The sequence below is a fragment of the Haliotis rufescens genome, unplaced genomic scaffold, assembly GCF_023055435.1.
Source record: "Haliotis rufescens isolate VD_foot unplaced genomic scaffold, xgHalRufe1.0.p SCAF_22, whole genome shotgun sequence".
In the NCBI taxonomy this organism is placed as follows: domain Eukaryota; kingdom Metazoa; phylum Mollusca; class Gastropoda; order Lepetellida; family Haliotidae; genus Haliotis; species Haliotis rufescens.
The window spans coordinates 13,151,790-13,172,043 of record NW_025963913.1 but is presented as its reverse complement, the minus strand read 5'-3'; the positions used below and the strand labels follow the sequence as shown (position 1 = coordinate 13,172,043).

The following is a 20,254-nucleotide window of genomic DNA, read 5'->3' as shown; positions in this document are numbered from 1 at the left end:
ACGGAGGCGGTCTTATGGATAACAAGTTCTTGTTTATTGCATATAGCGACTCTTCGATGTAGATCCATAAAATTGTACGTTTTCTTACTTACTCACCAACTTCTAGAATGCAAATCAAACAGTTAATACAGACACTATCTATATATCCATCACTTCGCTTTATGTCTACCCCTCGTTCCAAAAACATATCCATCTATCCATTAACAAGCACAATTTCACTACCTATCAATCAGTACATTTACCATTTCATCCATCTTTAACGACTCAACCTACACGCGCGCAGTATAACATTGTTATTGGTGCACAAACATAACAGTACATGATCTAGTCATACCAAACTGCTATTCAACAACACAATAACAGATCCCCATGCAGATCTGTGTAAATACATCACACGTGAGTCCGTGCTATTTGATTGGCTCACCAAGCAATGTCTTTTGAGTTTATAAACCTAAAACAGAGGCCACGCGTACTAACATGTTGTTGCCTTCTGATTGGTTGATGCGCGGGGCTTGTGCCGCATTATTGTGCTGATCGATGTCATTGAGTTCGTTTCAGTGGCTTCATTTTTTTGTTGTTACTGATTAAATAAGCAGTCTGTGAAGTTATTACTGTTGACATATTTATTAATAAGGAGTGACTTCAGCAAAGGTTTGTTTTTTTTAGAATTATCAACGTAAGACCGACGTGCACAATATGGACACAGGTTTTTACCTCCAAAAAACGCACAAAATAGTGAATTCAATTATTAAATCTACAGCATGAAGTTTACATGTGGCCATATATCGGAGGGCTCCCAGATCATGTCCGTTTAGTTGCGTGGATTGTTCTACGTGGTTATTTTTTACTTTTGGGAGTTGTTTTGGAGTCTTAGGTATGTCGCCATTGCAGGAACTCTGAGTGTTGTCATCCATTGTCTGGAGTGTTGTCATGTCTGTCAGCATTGTCTGGAGTGTTGTCATGTCTGTCTGCATTGTCTGGAGCGTTGTCATGTCTGTCTGCATTGTCTGGAGTGTTGTCATGTCTGTCTGCATTGTTTGGAGTGTTGTCATGTCTGTCTGCATTGTCTGGGGTGTTGTCATGTCGGTGCCTGCATTGTCTGGAGCGTTGTCATGTCTGCCTGCATTGTCTGGAGTGTTGTCATGTCTGCCTGCATTGTCTGGAGTGTTGTCATGTCGGTGTCTGCATTGTCTGGAGCGTTGTCATGTCCATGTCTGCATTGTCTGGAGTGTTGTCATGTCTGTCTGCATTGTCTGGAGTGTTGTCATGCCCATATCTGCATTGTCTGGAGTGTTGTCATGTCTGTCTGCATTGTCTGGAGTGTTGTCATGTCTGCCTGCATTGTCTGGAGTGTTGTCATGTCCATGTCTGCATTGTCTGGAGTGTTGTCATGTCTGTCTGCATTGTCTGGAGTGTTGTCATGTCTGTCTGCATTGTCTGGAGTGTTGTCATGTCTGCCTGCATTGTCTGGAGTGTTGTCATGTCCATGTCTGCATTGTCTGGAGTTTTGTCATGTCTGTCTGCATTGTCTGGAGTGTTGTCATGTCTGTCTGCATTGTCTGGAGTGTTGTCATGTCTGCCTGCATTGTCTGGAGTGTTGTCATGTCCATGTCTGCATTGTCTGGAGTGTTGTCATGTCTGTCTGCATTGTCTGGGGTGTTGTCATGTCCATGTCTGCATTGTCTGGAGTGTTGTCATGTCCATGTCTGCATTGTCTGGGGTGTTGTCATGTCTATGTCTGCATTGTCTGGAGTGTTGTCGTGTCTGTCTGCATTGTCTGGAGTGTTGTCATGTCCATGTCTGCATTGTCTGGAGTGTTGTCATGTCGGTGTCTGCATTGTCTGGAGTTTTGTCGTGTCTGTCTGCTTTGTCTTGAGTTTTGTCATGTCGGTGTCTGCATTGTCTGGAGTGTTGTCGTGTCTGTCTGCATTGTCTGGAGTGTTGTCATGTCTGTCTGCATTGTCTGGAGTGTTGTCATGTCCATGTCTGCATTGTTTGGAGTGTTGTCGTGTCTGTCTGCATTGTCTGGAGTGTTGTCATGTCTGTCTGCATTGTCTGGAGTGTTGTCATGTCCATGTCTGCATTGTTTGGAGTGTTGTCATGTCTGTCTGCATTGTCTGGAGTGTTGTCATCTATGTCTGCATTGTCTGGAGCGTTGTCATGTCCATGTCTGCATTGTCTGGAGTGTTGTCATGTCTGTCTGCATTGTCTGGGGTGTTGTCATGTCCATGTCTGCATTGTCTGGAGTGTTGTCATGTCCATGTCTGCATTGTCTGGAGTGTTGTCATGTCTGTCTGCATTGTCTGGAGTGTTGTCATGTCCATGTCTGCATTGTCTGGAGTGTTGTCATGTCTGTCTGCATTGTCTGGAGCGTTGTCATGTCTGTCTGCATTGTCTGGAGTGTTGTCATGTCTGCCTGCATTGTCTGGAGTGTTGTCATGTCCATGTCTGCATTGTCTGGAGTGTTGTCATGTCTGTCTGCATTGTCTGGAGTGTTGTCATGTCTGTCTGCATTGTCTGGAGTGTTGTCATGTCTGCCTGCATTGTCTGGAGTGTTGTCATGTCCATGTCTGCATTGTCTGGAGTGTTGTCATGTCTGTCTGCATTGTCTGGGGTGTTGTCATGTCCATGTCTGCATTGTCTGGAGTGTTGTCATGTCCATGTCTGCATTGTCTGGGGTGTTGTCATGTCCATGTCTGCATTGTCTGGAGTGTTGTCGTGTCTGTCTGCATTGTCTGGAGTGTTGTCATGTCCATGTCTGCATTGTCTGGAGTGTTGTCATGTCTGTCTGCATTGTCTGGAGTATTGTCGTGTCTGTCTGCATTGTCTGGAGTTTTGTCATGTCGGTGTCTGCATTGTCTGAAGTGTTGTCGTGTCTGTCTGCATTGTCTGGAGTGTTGTCATGTCTGTCTGCATTGTCTGGAGTGTTGTCATGTCCATGTCTGCATTGTTTGGAGTGTTGTCGTGTCTGTCTGCATTGTCTGGAGTGTTGTCATGTCTGTCTGCATTGTCTGGAGTGTTGTCATGTCCATGTCTGCATTGTTTGGAGTGTTGTCATGTCTGTCTGCATTGTCTGGAGTGTTGTCATCTATGTCTGCATTGTCTGGAGTGTTGTCATGTCCATGTCTGCATTGTCTGGAGTGTTGTCATGTCTGTCTGCATTGTCTGGGGTGTTGTCATGTCCATGTCTGCATTGTCTGGAGTGTTGTCATGTCCATGTCTGCATTGTCTGGAGTGTTGTCATGTCTGTCTGCATTGTCTGGAGTGTTGTCATGTCCATGTCTGCATTGTCTGGAGTGTTGTCATGTCTGTCTGCATTGTCTGGGGTGTTGTCATGTCCATGTCTGCATTGTCTGGAGTGTTGTCATGTCTGTCTGCATTGTCTGGGGTGTTGTCATGTCCATGTCTGCATTGTCTGGAGTGTTGTCATGTCTGTCTGCATTGTCTGGAGTGTTGTCATGTCCATGTCTGCATTGTCTGGAGTGTTGTCATGTCTGTCTGCATTGTCTGGAGTGTTATCATGTCCATGTCTGCATTGTCTGGAGTGTTGTCATGTCCATGTCTGCATTGTCTGGAGTGTTGTCGTGTCTGTCTGCATTGTCTGGAGTGTTGTCATGTCTGTCTGCATTGTCTGGAGTGTTGTCATGTCTGTCTGGAGTGTTGTGATGTCCATGTCTGCATTGTCTGGAGTGTTGTCATGTCTGTCTGCATTGTCTGGAGCGTTGTCATGTCTGTCTGCATTGTCTGAGTTTTGTCATGTCCATGTCTGCATTGTCTTGAGCGTTGTCATGTCTGTCTGCATTGTCTGGAGTGTTGTCATGTCTGTCTGCATTGTCTGAGTGTTGTCATGTCCATGTCTGCATTGTCTGGAGCGTTGTCATGTCTGTCTGCATTGTCTGGAGTGTTGTCATGTCTGTCTGCATTGTCTGAGTGTTGTCATGTCGGTGTCTGCATTGCCTGGAGCGTTGTCATGTCTCTGTCTGCATTGTCTGGAGCGTTGTCATGTCTATATCTGCATTGTCTGAAGTGTTGTCAAAAGGCTGTCTGCACAACTATTAAGTATATAGCTAGGGTATAACATCATTCTCATCATACCAAGTGTATCCATCTATGGTGGGTCAAGTAGGAGATCTCGTGCTCCCAGCAATATCAGTCATGTAATCAGGGCCGGGGAGTACGTTAACCAACCAACATACCATTTATTTCGGGAACCTGTGGTTTATCTCTGAACTGGATCCTACAATCAGATTGGTTCATGTTCAGATAAAGTTCGGCAGTAGTTGATTGTAATGGACTCGTTACACCTCCACATCGAACCAATACAGACCGTTTGTGTAATTCCGTGTGACGTAGCCGATGAGGTTGTTAATGCGGGTTAATGTGCTACAGATGAGAAAGATCTGTGGTTTAATATGATAATACTATACAGATGCTTGGCACATATATGGGTGTACATTGGTCACATATTAAATGATCGTTCTTTAAATCCGAAGAACATTATCAATTCGTTGTTGCCTCATAACAAATTATTCGCCACAGGCAACTATTCAATTAAGAAGTATGAATAACAGCATGGTAAGACGTATCTCTGTGTCAAGTGTTCAGGCTATTGATGTTCAGTGCTTAGCACTCACTAAACACAACATACAGCAGTCTATATCTAGGATGCTGCCATACAGCTACGTTTTATGTATATATGTTTACAATGTGCATACACATTCAAAGTTAGAAGTTAAATCCTAAACGTAAAACCTTATCGTCTGGCACAGTTTGCGTACTGACATCACAGAAATAAGGTTCTATTAGATAATTAAGTGTCGCAGCTTGGCCTGTCCATCCTTTGTGACGGTGTCTGTTATCTGTAATCAAAGATTGTTGACTGACGCCCCAAGCGACATGCCACCTCTCATGCATGTTAAGTCCAAGCATAATTATAGATACATAAGCATAAACGTCATAAATATTCATTGCTTGTATTGTCCAATCAGAATGTAGTACGTACGTTTGTAAATGCGTTCATTATCATGTATAAAACTGTATGTTTGAGCTGGTATGAAAGAGAAAGACAGGGTCGGGGTGGCGTCGACTCACGGGACTCGGAAACCACGGTGACAGTCTTGGTCGACGCCATCAATCTCCACACGATGTACAGAAAGACTTAATACTTATGTCTTATATGCGATCCCCTTACGATCAATTACGTAGCGACTGGCCAGATACCAATACGGTGGTCTGTGTGGCACAGACCCAACACACAACTGTCTACATCTAGGATACGGTGTGTGGCAAATACCCAACACGCAGCAGTCTACATCTAGGATACGATTTGTGGCACAGACCCAACACACAGCAGTCTACACCTAGGATACGGAGTTCTGTGTGGCAAATACCCAACACGCAGCAGTCTACATCTAGGATACGGTTTGTGGCACAGACCCAACAAACAACAGTCTACACCTAGGATACGGTGTGTGGCAAATACCCAACACGCAGCAGTCTACATCTAGGATACGGTGTGTGGCACAGACCGAACACACAGCAGTCTACATCTAGGATACGGTGTGTGGCAAATACCCAACACGCAGCAGTCTACATCTAGGATACGGTGTGTGGCACAGACCGAACACACAGCAGTCTACATCTAGGATACGGTGTGTGGCAAATACCCAACACGCAGCAGTCTACATCTAGGATACGGTGTGTGGCACAGACCCAACATACAGCAGTCTACACCTAGGATACGGTGTGTGGCACAGACCGAACACACAGCAGTCTACATCTAGGATACGGTGTGTGGCACAGACCCAACACACAGCAGTCTACACCTAGGATACGGTGGTCTGTGTGGTACAGACCCAACACGCAGCAGTCTACACCTAGGATACGGTGGTCTGTGTGCTACAGACCCAACACGCAGCAGTCTACACCTAGGATACGGTGGTCTGTGTGGCACAGACCCAACACGCAGCAGTCTACACCTAGGATACGGTGTGTGGCAAAGACCCAACACACAGCAGTCTACACCTAGGATACGGTGGTCTGTGTGGTACAGACCCAACACGCAGCAGTCTACACCTAGGATACGGTGGTCTGTGTGGTACAGACCCAACACGCAGCAGTCTACACCTAGGATACGGTGGTCTGTGTGGCACAGACCCAACACACAGCAGTCTACACCTAGGATACGGTGGTCTGTGTGCTACAGACCAAACACACAGCAGTCTACACCTAGGATACGGTGGTCTGTGTGGCACAGACCCAACATGCAGCAGTCTACACCTAGGATACGGTGTGTGGCAAAGACCCAACACACAGCAGTCTACACCTAGGGTACGGTGGTCTGTGTGGTACAGACCCAACACGCAGCAGTCTACACCTAGGATACGGTGGTCTGTGTGGTACAGACCCAACACGCAGCAGTCTACACCTAGGATACGGGGTCTGTGTGGCACAGACCCAACAGACAGCAGTCTACATCCAGGATACGGTGTGTGGCACAGACCTAACACACAGCAGTCTACATCCAGGATACGGTGTGTGACACAGACCCAACACACAGCAGTCTACACCTAGGATACGGTGGTCTGTGTGGTACAGACCCAACACGCAGCAGTCTACACCTAGGATACGGTGGTCTGTGTGCTACAGACCCAACACGCAGCAGTCTACACCTAGGATACGGTGGTCTGTGTGGCACAGACCCAACAGACAGCAGTCTACACCTAGGATACGGTGTGTGGCAAAGACCCAACACACAGCAGTCTACACCTAGGATACGGTGGTCTGTGTGGTACAGACCCAACACACTGCAGTCTACACCTAGGGTACGGTGGTCTGTGTGGTACAGACCCAACACGCAGCAGTCTACACCTAGGATACGGTGGTCTGTGTGGTACAGACCCAACACACAGCAGTCTACACCTAGGATACGGTGGTCTGTGTGGTACAGACCCAACACACAGCAGTCTACACCTAGGATACGGTGTGTGGCACAGACCCAACACACACCAGTCTACACCTAGGATACGGTGTGTGGCACAGACCCAACACACAGCAGTCTACACCTAGGATACGGTGTGTGGCAAATACCCAACACACAGCAGTCTACACCTAGGATACGGTGTGTTGCAAAGACCTAACACACAGCAGTCTACACCTAGGATACGGTGGTCTGTGTGGCACAAACCCAACACACAGCAGTCTACACCTAGGATACGGTGTGTGGCACAGACCCAACACACAGCAGTCTACACCTAGGATACGGAGTTCTGTGTGGCACAGACCCAACACACAGCAGTCTACACCTAGGATACGGTGTGTGGCACAGACCAAACACACAGCAGTCTACACCTAGGATACGGTGGTCTGTGTGGCACAGACCCAACACACAGCAGTCTACACCTGGGATACGGTGGTCTGTGTGGCACAGACCCAACACACAGCAGTCTACACCTAGGATACGGTGTGTGGCAAATACCCAACACGCAGCAGTCTACACCTAGGATACGGTGTGTGGCAAATACCCAACACACAGCAGTCTACACCTAGGATACGGTGTGTGGCAAATACCCAACACACAGCAGTCTACACCTAGGATACGGTGTGTGGCACAGACCTAACACACAGCAGTCTACACCTAGGATACGGTGGTCTGTGTGGAACAAACCCAACACACAGCAGCCTACATCTACGTTCTGGACAAAGTAAACGTTGTGGTCATCGCGATGGTGTTATGAGATGTATATGATGTACTTCCAACACACAGCTCCATGTCTATAACTGACATATTTTTGATCAAGTTACACGTGAGGATCAGGCATAGCCAGTGTTCCCGCGTTCCCAACATTGTCCACTCTTCACAACCAGTTGTCTTCAATAGAAACTCCACCTTTAAGTGTGAGTGTCGGACATCCTTCCTTAGCGTTACCGTGTCCGACCTCATCAATCTACGTAACCCGCAGGGAGAAGTGAAATATTTATACAACTGAACTTCGGCTGATAAAACCGCCTCCTAACCTCAAATAATTCAAGCTGTTTGTCTAATCTATTAAGTCGAATCAATGACGCAGATTACATCAGTTCTCTTGTACAAGCTGTAAAGGCTTCCAGCCAGTGTTCAATGTTTAGTTCTCTGGGTTCGACAGTACCTAGAGCACAGCAAAGGTCGCGGGTTCCGTCAGGTCCGTCAGGTCAATTGCAACATTTTTAACATAATTACGTCGAGGAAAATGATAATAAATGAATCGGAAAAGTGGGAGTAATTAATTAGCACCAAATGTTATACCGTTTTTGTGAAACTATTACTTTAAAGGACGTACAGGATGGAATGCCGTTGCGATGAACCAATAAAGCTTTATGAAGCTGAAATGCCTCGTTACCAAAGGGAGCAACCAAATCAAATGTCATACACACATTCACACAGCCACGCAAGCACGCAGAACAGTACATCACATATGTCATCTTCTTGTCCGAAAACATGGATACTAGTAGCTCATCTCGTCATGATCTCAGTTGCCATTTTCACTCATACCTGCTCCAGTCACGAAAATATCAAGTTTGCAGATCACGAGATGAGATATTAATATTATTTGACAGGAAAAGACACACTATCCTCTATATATATTGGCGGGCTGTAAATAGTCGGGTCTGGGCCAGTGATTGATAGCATGCGCAACAACTCACAGTGGCACGATGGCAGACCGTATCTCAGGTTTCCCGCAGGGTTTGCAGCTGCACTTAATTAATCAGTATTTAGTTTGCGCTCTAAATCGGCAGCAAACTGTGTATTAGCTGGTGCTGGAGTACTGACTGGTGATGTACCACACGCACCGTCAACGCCATAGTTAGTGTGAGTGGTGGTCCCCTGGAGTCCGTTGTATCCGGAGTTGAAAATACAAAAAATGCCTGAGAAAGAAGAGAATGCTGACCAAAACAACATGGCCGCCACCACTACCACACCTCAGCCTATTTGCAAGCAGAGACCGCAAAATAACTGATGCAGGCGAATTAGTGAATCATCGCCCATTACATTGCACAGCCATTGCACATCTATATCGAAATACAAGTTTACTCTCACGGATCGAAATGGTTCAATCATTATGTAAGTTCACTTAATACGCAGTCATACATAGACATGATGAGAATGATTAATTCCCGATTGACCGCATCATATTATCATGTCACTGCAATCAATATGAAAACGGTCATATTATGGTAATCAGTATAAACCAATGCCCTTCAGGATTTGTAAATATGAATGTAATTGCTCCAACCTCGATGTGGATCTAGTGCCATTTAAACCGATAAGTACGATGGTCATCTAACCTCCGTCGGGGTCATTGCAGACGTCCAGAGAGGAAACTACAGCCAGTGGACAGGCCTGACCAGGGCACAGCTCATGTCCAGCATTACAATCTGCACCTCTGAGGTAATAATGATAAGTTTCAATCATAATTTCTAGATTATATAAATACTAAGAACAGGTTGCCCCTATAAAAGCCTGGCGTCCTTAGACCGCTTATCTAGACTCGCCTATTATGAGGATAAAATAACTATACACCCATGGATTTCATGCATTACAGCCTTGGAGCAAGGCTATTCTTACGCATTTTCCTTCGAAACACGATTCGTGGAGGAAAGATGCTTAGGCACATAAAAAGGACTAAAAACTCCCGATATATAGATGCCTGTGGATTTAAGGTTCCATGCTGACGTTGGGTGTATTGCACCCTGGGATTGGTTAGTTACACAGAGATATTCCGTCTGAAATCTGTTTCCTGAAGGCACAATATAAGGTTACACTGGTTAACTTTATATAGACGCAACATTGTTTTTTTCAAAATATGTATTGGTGTCGTTATAATGATATTTGGCAAATTGTATATTTCTTAATACTACAGATGGGCAAATCAACATACGAGACATTCTATTCAATTGATAATTTTGAAATTCAAAGGGGAATACTACATACCACTAAAACCATCGTTAAATCTGGGATATTTGGGGAAAACGCGAATCAAACTAAACGAAGCCGACCCTTGTCTGAGATACATTGTATTTATATTTGCCAATTTAGTTATTTATACAAACATGAAAGTTCCAATATATTTGTTATTCCTGAATCCAACATCAAGCAGTCGAACAGCCATGATGGCGCCAAGGTTGGGCATCCAGAGCCGGCGTTTTGCGACCAAGAATTATGACAATTCCTGACTTCTGTATGTCAGAGACCGACTTCGTGGAACCACGCTGATATTGATAAATCAAGAAACTTTTACCCCGCTTGTCTAATTATGTTATTATTCGATCAAACGGTCCGGAAAGTATCGCTCAACTTGAATGAGTCATGCAACATTGCAATTGGCACATTATCGATTAGCATGTAAAGATGGCGGGGGTTTATCTTCAGTATTCTTAAAGCAAAGATGGACCGAACTCCTAACGTCCCGAAACGCCGAATGACTCAGACAAGCCCCACGTGACTGAGAAGTCGGTCTAGTGTAGAGATGTGTGATCATACTTGACCCATAAACATACAAATACGACTTTCAGCTATAAATTTTCACTAAGGACGCAAATTCACATCGATCGAAATCTACAAAAGTGATTTGATTTCAGATTACATTTGTCAGTTTTCACAAGGTGGAGAAAAAAAGGACAATATTTGTGGAACATGATTGAGTATGCAAGTTTATATCAGAATTCAGCAAGCGCGCAATTCACTTTTAAAGGGATCTTTCTGCATCTCATTACTGAAAAAACATACTGAAAATGAATACGACTGGAACCCTTACACACATTTTTCTTCGGGTGTAGATTTTGATAAAAGGTACGAGTAGTCCAAAAAAGAGGTTTTAATTATCATATGTCAGAGTGGTAAAACAAAATTGTCTTTTGAATTGAATTTTGGGATTTTTACACGATATCAATATCTTTTTTACAGTGTCATCATCGGAGAGTTTAGAGGCACTCAACCAGATAGCTGTCTTGAATAAAAGTCAGAGGTAATTCTCTATCTGAACTCGTTAGCCGGATGTGGTAATTTCATTTCATTATTTGGTTCTGTCATTTAGGAGATAAACCTACTGAGTTTTGAAATTTGATGTAGTCCCACTGTTGAGTAGATACCTCTTATTTCAATTTGGAACCGAGCGCTTTATATCCAATACAGCCCATGCAAGTCTATAATGTTTGGCAAATTTAGATTACTGAAGTATCTGAAAATGAAGAGAGTCCCGGGGCTCCTTTTTATTATATTGTTATTGAGATAATTCTTTTTTCTGTAAGATATGATCATTTCAGAGATTAGATGTTAGTCTGAGCCTTGTTCGTCAAAGGTGGAAACTGGACATTTACAGTCAGTTAATTCCCTTGCCTCGCGAAGATGTAGTGTTCATTACGATTTCCACATTAATTATTTGTTACTCGAGGCGTTAGTTGAATGAGAGTGAAAGAAGTGTTCCTGTTTCTAGAAACAGTGTTTCTTATTTCTGCAAATAAGTAGTCAATGTTTAGTTCCACCTGAACCTGGGTTTACACGTGGTTTACATGGGGCGTCCATGTCTGCGAACAGGCACACCATGACCTTATATCACTGCTACTGGTAATAGCACGGGGCGGATCCAGGATTGTTTAAATTGTGTGTGTGTGTGGAGGAGGGTGGGGGAGGGTCACATTATGATTTTAAGTATTTAATGTTTGTTGACGAATACTAGTAATATATACGCTATAGAACTATTCATATGTGCTTTTTAAAAGGGGATTTCGAAAGTGGTGACAGTCTTAACGAAAATGTACTGTTGCTGCCACAGATTTTGTTTGTTTGTTGTTTAACGCCGCACTCAGCAATATTCCAGCTATATGACGGCGGTCTGTAAAATAATCGAGTCTGGACCAGACAATCCAGTGATTGACATCATGAGCATCGATCCACGCAATTGCGATCGATGACATGTATCAACCAAGTCAGTGAGCCTGACCACCCGATCCCGTTAGTCGCCTTTTACGACAAGCATAGTCGCCTTTTACGGCAAGTATGGGTTGCTAAAGACCTATTCTATTAATTCTATTAAGAATTATATATATTGTTTCAGTAACTTTAATAGCCATAGCGGTTCCATGCTGAGCAAGTGTTTATTACCGTCAATATTTTCCCTTAGCGGCGGTTTGACCAGCAGTTTGGTCGGGTCATGGTCTTTCCATCAACTTTTGACTCCAGGAGATCGGATTGGAAACAAGATACAGCAGCATCAAGCATAGAGTACCAGCATGGCATCAGTGGTAGATAGCTTGGTTCACATCCAGGACAGCTGACTTCCCTGGGGGTTAGGCCCGAGTCTGAGGGATAGTCTGAGGATAATCTGGGGGACAGTCGCTGGGGTAAGGTTCCAGCCATGTTTATTTGTCGGTGTCAGTAAGTGTTTGTTTAACAGAAAAATGTGTTATACGACGCCAGATAATGACAGAGGATATATATGTACTGTACATTCAGCTAAAGAAAGGAAACATTTCGTTGGTAGGGTATTATACTTGATGATGTCGGTTCTGAAATGATATCAATATTGAACTCAGTCAGAAGTTAACATTGCGGTTGCAGCACACGAGGTTGGTTGTGGTCGGGTGGTAATAGCTGCACGTGCACGGGGGCGCTCAGGTCCACTACCAGAGACACTATTCACATCAAGCTCCACCAGGCTAGGAGTGTTTCGTGAGGTCGTTAAACAGCAAGGTGGCCTATTTCCTATGCCTCATACTGAAGGGCCAATTCGTGCTCTTCATATTTAGAAGTCAACAATCGGCAAAATCAATAGTACATGATGCCCATTGATAATTGCAGAAATAATCATCAGTTGCTGTTTAGCCACTCCATTGACGGAATAACATCTGCTGATAATACACCAACTACAGCTGACAGTCGTGGCCGACAATACACCAACTACAGCTGACAGACGGGGCTGACAATACACCAACTACAGCTGACAGACGGGGCTGACAATACACCAACTACAGCTGACAGACGGGGCCGACAATACACCAACTACAGCTGACAGACGTGGCCGACATATACCAACTACAGGCGACAGACGGGGCCGACAATACACCAACTACAGCTGACAGACGGGGCTGACAATACACCAACTACAGCTGACAGACGTGGCCGACAATACACCAACTACAGCTGACACACGGGGCCGACAATACACCAACTACAGCCGACAGACGGGGCCGACAATACACCAACTACAGCTGACAGACGGGGCTGACAATACACCAACTACAGCTGACAGTCGTGGCCGACAATACACCAACTACAGGCGACAGACGGGGCCGACAATACACCAACTACAGCCGACAGACGGGGCCGACAATACACCAACTACAGGCGACAGACGGGGCCGACATATACCAAATACAGGCGACAGACGGGGCCGACAATACACCAACTACAGCTGACAGACGGGGCCGACAATACACCAACTACAGCTGACAGACGGGGCCGACAATACACCAACTACAGCTGACCGACGGGTCCGACAATACACCAACTACAGCTGACAGACGGGGCCGACAATACACCAACTACAGGCGACAGACGTGGTCGACAATACACCAACTACAGCTGACAGACGGGGCCGACAATACACCAACTACAGGCGACAGACGGGGCCGACAATACACCAACTACAGCCGACAGACGGGGTCGACATATACCAAATACAGCCGACAGACGGGGCCGACAATACACCAACTACAGGCGACAGACGGGGCCGACATATACCAAATACAGGCGACAGACGGGGCCGACAATACACCAACTACAGCTGACAGACGGGGCCGACAATACACCAACTACAGCTGACAGACGGGGCCGACAATACACCAACTACAGCTGACCGACGGGGCCGACAATACACCAACTACAGCTGACAGACGGGGCCGACAATACACCAACTACAGGCGACAGACGTGGTCGACAATACACCAACTACAGCCGACAGACGGGGCCGACAATACACCAACTACAGGAGACAGACGGGGCCGACAATACACCAACTACAGCCGACAGACGGGGTCGACATATACCAAATACAGCCGACAGACGGGGCCGACAATACACCAACTACAGGCGACAGACGGGGCCGACATATACCAAATACAGGCGACAGACGGGGCCGCTAATACACCAACTACAGCTGACAGACGGGGCCGACAATACATCAACTACAGCTGACAGACGTGGTCGACAATACACCAACTACAGCTGACAGACGTGGCCGACAATACACCAACTACAGGCGACAGACGTGGTCGACAATACACCAACTACAGCCGACAGACGGGGCCGACATATACCAAATACAGGCGACAGACGGGGCCGACAATACACCAACTACAGGCGACAGACGGGGCCGACAATACACCAACTACAGCCCACAGACGGGGTCGACATATACCAAATACAGCCGACAGACGGGGCTGACAATACACCAACTACAGGCGACAGACGGGGCCGACATATACCAAATACAGGCGACAGACGGGGCCGACAATACACCAACTACAGGCGACAGACGGGGCCGACAATACACCAACTACAGGCGACAGACGGGGCCGACATATACACCAACTACAGCCGACAGACGGGGCCGACAATACACCAACTACAGCCGACAGACACGGCCGACAATACACCAACTACAGCTGACAGACGGGGCCGACAATATACCAACTACAGCCGACAGACGGGGCCGACAATACACCAACTACAGCTGACAGACGGGGCCGACAATACACCAACTACAGCTGACAGACGGGGCCGACAATACACCAACTACAGGCGACAGACGTGGCCGACAATACACCAACTACAGGCGACAGACGGGGCCGACAATACACCAACTACAGCTGACAGACGAGGTCGACAATACACTAACTACAGGCGACAGACGGGGCCGACATATACCAAATACAGGCGACAGACGGGGCCGCTAATACACCAACTACAGCTGACAGACGGGGCCGACAATACATCAACTACAGCTGACAGACGTGGTCGACAATACACCAACTACAGCTGACAGACGTGGCCGACAATACACCAACTACAGGCGACAGACGTGGTCGACAATACACCAACTACAGCCGACAGACGGGGCCGACATATACCAAATACAGGCGACAGACGGGGCCGACAATACACCAACTACAGGCGACAGACGGGGCCGACAATACACCAACTACAGCCCACAGACGGGGTCGACATATACCAAATACAGCCGACAGACGGGGCTGACAATACACCAACTACAGGCGACAGACGGGGCCGACATATACCAAATACAGGCGACAGACGGGGCCGACAATACACCAACTACAGGCGACAGACGGGGCCGACAATACACCAACTACAGGCGACAGACGGGGCCGACATATACACCAACTACAGCCGACAGACGGGGCCGACAATACACCAACTACAGCCGACAGACACGGCCGACAATACACCAACTACAGCTGACAGACGGGGCCGACAATATACCAACTACAGCCGACAGACGGGGCCGACAATACACCAACTACAGCTGACAGACGGGGCTGACAATACACCAACTACAGCTGACAGACGGGGCCGACAATACACCAACTACAGGCGACAGACGTGGCCGACAATACACCAACTACAGGCGACAGACGGGGCCGACAATACACCAACTACAGCTGACAGACGAGGTCGACAATACACTAACTACAGGCGACAGACGGGGCTGACAATACACCCACTACAGCTGACAGACGGGGCTGACAATACACCAGCTACAGCTGACAGACGTGGTCGACAATACACTAACTACAGGCGACAGACGGGACCGACAATACACCAACTACAGCTGACAGACGGGGCCGACAATACACCAACTACAGCTGACAGACGGGGCTGAAAATACATCAACTACAGCTGACAGACGGGGCTGACAATACACCCACTACAGCTGACAGACGGGGCTGACAATACACCAACTACAGCCGACAGACGGGGCCGACATATACCAAATACAGGCGACAGACGGGGCCGACAATACACCAACTACAGGCGACAGACGGGGCCGACAATACACCAACTACAGCCCACAGACGGGGTCGACATATACCAAATACAGCCGACAGACGGGGCTGACAATACACCAACTACAGGCGACAGACGGGGCCGACATATACCAAATACAGGCGACAGACGGGGCCGACAATACACCAACTACAGGCGACAGACGGGGCCGACAATACACCAACTACAGGCGACAGACGGGGCCGACATATACACCAACTACAGCCGACAGACGGGGCCGACAATACACCAACTACAGCCGACAGACACGGCCGACAATACACCAACTACAGCTGACAGACGGGGCCGACAATATACCAACTACAGCCGACAGACGGGGCCGACAATACACCAACTACAGCCGACAGACGGGGCTGACAATACACCAACTACAGCTGACAGACGGGGCCGACAATACACCAACTACAGGCGACAGACGTGGCCGACAATACACCAACTACAGGCGACAGACGGGGCCGACAATACACCAACTACAGCTGACAGACGAGGTCGACAATACACTAACTACAGGCGACAGACGGGGCCGACAATACACCAACTACAGCTGACAGACGGGGCTGACAATACACCCACTACAGCTGACAGACGGGGCTGACAATACACCAACTACAGCTGACAGACGTGGTCGACAATACACTAACTACAGGCGACAGACGGGACCGACAATACACCAACTACAGCTGACAGACGGGGCCGACAATACACCAACTACAGCCGACAGACGGGGCTGAAAATACATCAACTACAGCTGACAGACGGGGCTGACAATACACCCACTACAGCTGACAGACGGGGCTGACAATACACCAACTACAGCTGACAGACGGGGCCGACAATACACCAACTACAGCTGACAGACGTGGCCGACAATACACCAACTACAGCTGACAGACGGGGCCGACAATACACCAACTACAGCTGACAGACGGGGCTGACAATACACCAACTACAGCTGACAGACGTGGCCGACAATACACCAACTACAGCTGACAGACGTGGCCGACAATACACCAACTACAGCTTACAGACGGGGCTGACAATACACCCACTACAGCTGACAGACGGGGCTGACAATACACCAACTATAGCTGACAGACGTGGTCGACAATACACTAACTACAGGCGACAGACGGGACCGACAATACACCAACTACAGCTGACAGACGGGGCCGACAATACACCAACTACAGCTGACAGACGGGGCTGACAATACACCAACTACAGCTGACAGACGGGGCCGACAATACACCAACTACAGGCGACAGACGGGGCCGACAATACACCAACTACAGCTGACAGACGGGGCCGACAATACACCAACTACAGCTGACAGACGGGGCTGACAATACACCAACTACAGCTGACAGACGGGGCCGACAATACACCAACTACAGGCGACAGACGGGGCCGACAATACACCAACTACAGCTGACAGACGTGGTCGACAATACACCAACTACAGCTGACAGACGGGGCTGACAATACACCAACTACAGCTGACAGACGGGGCTGACAATACACCAACTACAGCCGACAGACGGGGCCGACAATACACCAACCGCATAGTATTGAGGGAACCGGATATAAAACAAAGCTAGGTTACATCATGGACTTGAGATGCACCAGCTGTGCTCATGTAGGGCACACAGAACAGAGCTGGGGGAACCTACTGCGACCTTCACTGTCAGTCACTATTGGGTGAGTGAGTGAATGAGTGAGTGTGGTTTTACACCTCTTTTAGCAATATTCCACCAGAAATAGCACAAGAAATGGGCTAAACCAGTCGCAGTAGGACACTAATATTGACACACGACACAAACATATAATTTTGATAAAAACAAAAAACTCCATTTAAATTGGTAAGGAGCCCCAGTGAGATGGGAGATTTGAAATTGAGGAAAAACTAGACTTGCTTCATTTGGACTTTTGTATGACAAAACGAAAGGGCTGGGCGGAAAGGAAAATACTATGGGTGAGGGACTGTGATAAAGACTACCAGCACACCCTACACTGTGTAAATACTCTGTATGATACACCACTCCTTGACACGATGACAACACGGCACAAGCAACATGGTCTATAGTCCGCCGGTACCAACATCAGCATCGATCTTCGGAACCCCAAGTTTAACTAGTCTACCGACTCGGATTAGCGTTTCATAACCTATTTTAAGCGTGACTTACATATCAGTGTTTAATAGCCTTTCATGTTAAAAATCCCATTCGCACAAGGCGTCCTACAGTGGTTAAGTCTGATGACATACATAGTACATGCACGTACTTACATAGCGGCTCCTCTAGATGACGCCGCTGAAACTCATAGTGACAGAGAGGAACCAGCACTTACCCTCAGTAAGCAGATAGTTCCATATATCTCAATCTGACAGCGGGGTCAACAAGTGTTCGGCGTCAGTGGATTCTTAGGGATAAGTACTCCAGTATGTCCAAAACATAAGTCAGATAGAGACATCAGATAGACCCTCTCGCTCCGCTGTAGTTAGACGCTGGCCTGGCAAATGCCCCAGTCAAGTGTACGCCACACTTATTGAGAAGCTACGTGGGTACATCCCTCCTCCCATGCCTAGCACAGCATAACCTACTCTCAAGGCCTGGCGCCAATCAATAATACACTCCAATCATACAATCACAGATATATTATTCAAATTAATCAAATGTATATTCTTATAAATTGGAATTGATTTTGTGAATTTCGAACAAGAGTTTGTTCTTGGGGTTAATTGTGCAGTATGTATGTGGATGAGGTAAGGTGCACGAAGAATTTCGACTTGCTTCTCAAGCACTCAGACGTCAGTCATACAGAAGCCAACATCTGCCAGTTGATACGTGATATCCTGATCCGTGAAATACTCCTGTCATCTTTTAATTTGCCTGAGTCGGCTTTCACTGCTGTTTTAACCATTCCCTAATTAATGGCGCGTTTTTCGCTGCCTCTTCCGAGTTTAGGCACCAAACATCTCCAACTGTCAGCGAGAATTGTGTTACTAAGTCAATGTCTGCCACTAACAATAGCACTAATGGCTGACAAGTAGGCTTTGCAATTTCTGAGAAATAAGGGAGTTGCGGCATGAGCACAAGAGTCTTCAGACATTAACGGAAATAATGTTTGATGACACGCCTCATCCCTCTCCTCCTTTGTTTCAAGCCTGAGCAGACGATCAGATCAGACATATGAATATAGACATGCGAAGTGCTGTCTGCTGTCATGATGTGGCGTTTCGCCACGTTTGCATAATTTTCCGGTAAAGCAAAAAAAGCCACGTACGTGTTGAGAGTGCTGGGAGTCGCCAGACATGTACCGGCGCATGCGCTGCGACTTCAGGCATGTCTGCAGTGATACCCGAGTGAAATCCAAGCTGTTGAAAACATCTGGCAAATGGGCGAATACCATAAACCGAGATTAACGACTTTAAAAACCCATAGCACCTTCCAAAACATTCCGTGTCCCCTGCCTTCTTCAACATGAAGGGTATTTTGTTAACTGTATTCAAGGGCTAATGAACCTCTTCGGTAGACTAACGCTTGATAGAAACAAACAACTCCCTTTAAATTGAAAAGGAGACTCGGTGAGATGGGAGATTCATGAACGTGAGGAAAATCTAGACTTGCTTCATTTTTAGGTCAGAGACCATAAATCGGTATATGGTCTCTGTTTAGGCCTATATCATCACAGTAAGAGCTGGGCAAAAGGGAAAATACTACGGTTCAGGGACTGTGCGACAGACTACCTTCGAGGTGACACCCTTATCAATACGACTTCACATTTTATTCTGCCCTTAACGGCTCCTAGTTGTACATGCAATCAAAGCAACTATGGTATTTGAGGTAAACCTATGGCGGGTCCTGATAAATAGCGCCCCCTATGTATGACCTTCCAGCCATAGAGAGACACAGGACATGATGTATAACTGACCGCGTGTTTCAGCATGTTGTCGAGGAATCACAATCGCTTCCAACTATCGTCTGCTTTAAATATGACATGCGGGTTTCGGGAACATCCGGTTATTAGACTAGAGGTCACAAATATAGCTGTTTTTATTTTGAGGTAATTTTATTGTCCATCATATGATAACTTAATCATACACGGTTGGTGAAGAAATAATCTACACATCAG

At 46.8% G+C, this 20,254-nt stretch overlaps 1 protein-coding gene across 4 annotated transcripts in view; it reads right to left on the bottom strand.

Annotated features, from left to right (window-relative positions):
- The window catches only part of LOC124140100 (neuroglian-like), a 74,303-nt gene that overhangs the window by 41,569 nt on the left and 12,480 nt on the right, over positions 1–20,254 (bottom strand). For 3 of the 4 annotated variants that reach the window (XM_046507466.2, XM_046507468.2, XM_046507469.2), the window contains exon 1: positions 18,470–18,693. The exons of the other annotated variant lie outside the window; for it this stretch is intronic. The gene's annotated coding sequence lies outside the window, so the exon portion shown is untranslated. Of the gene's footprint in view, positions 1–18,469; positions 18,694–20,254 lie in introns of those variants that run through there. 4 annotated transcript variants of the gene reach the window in all.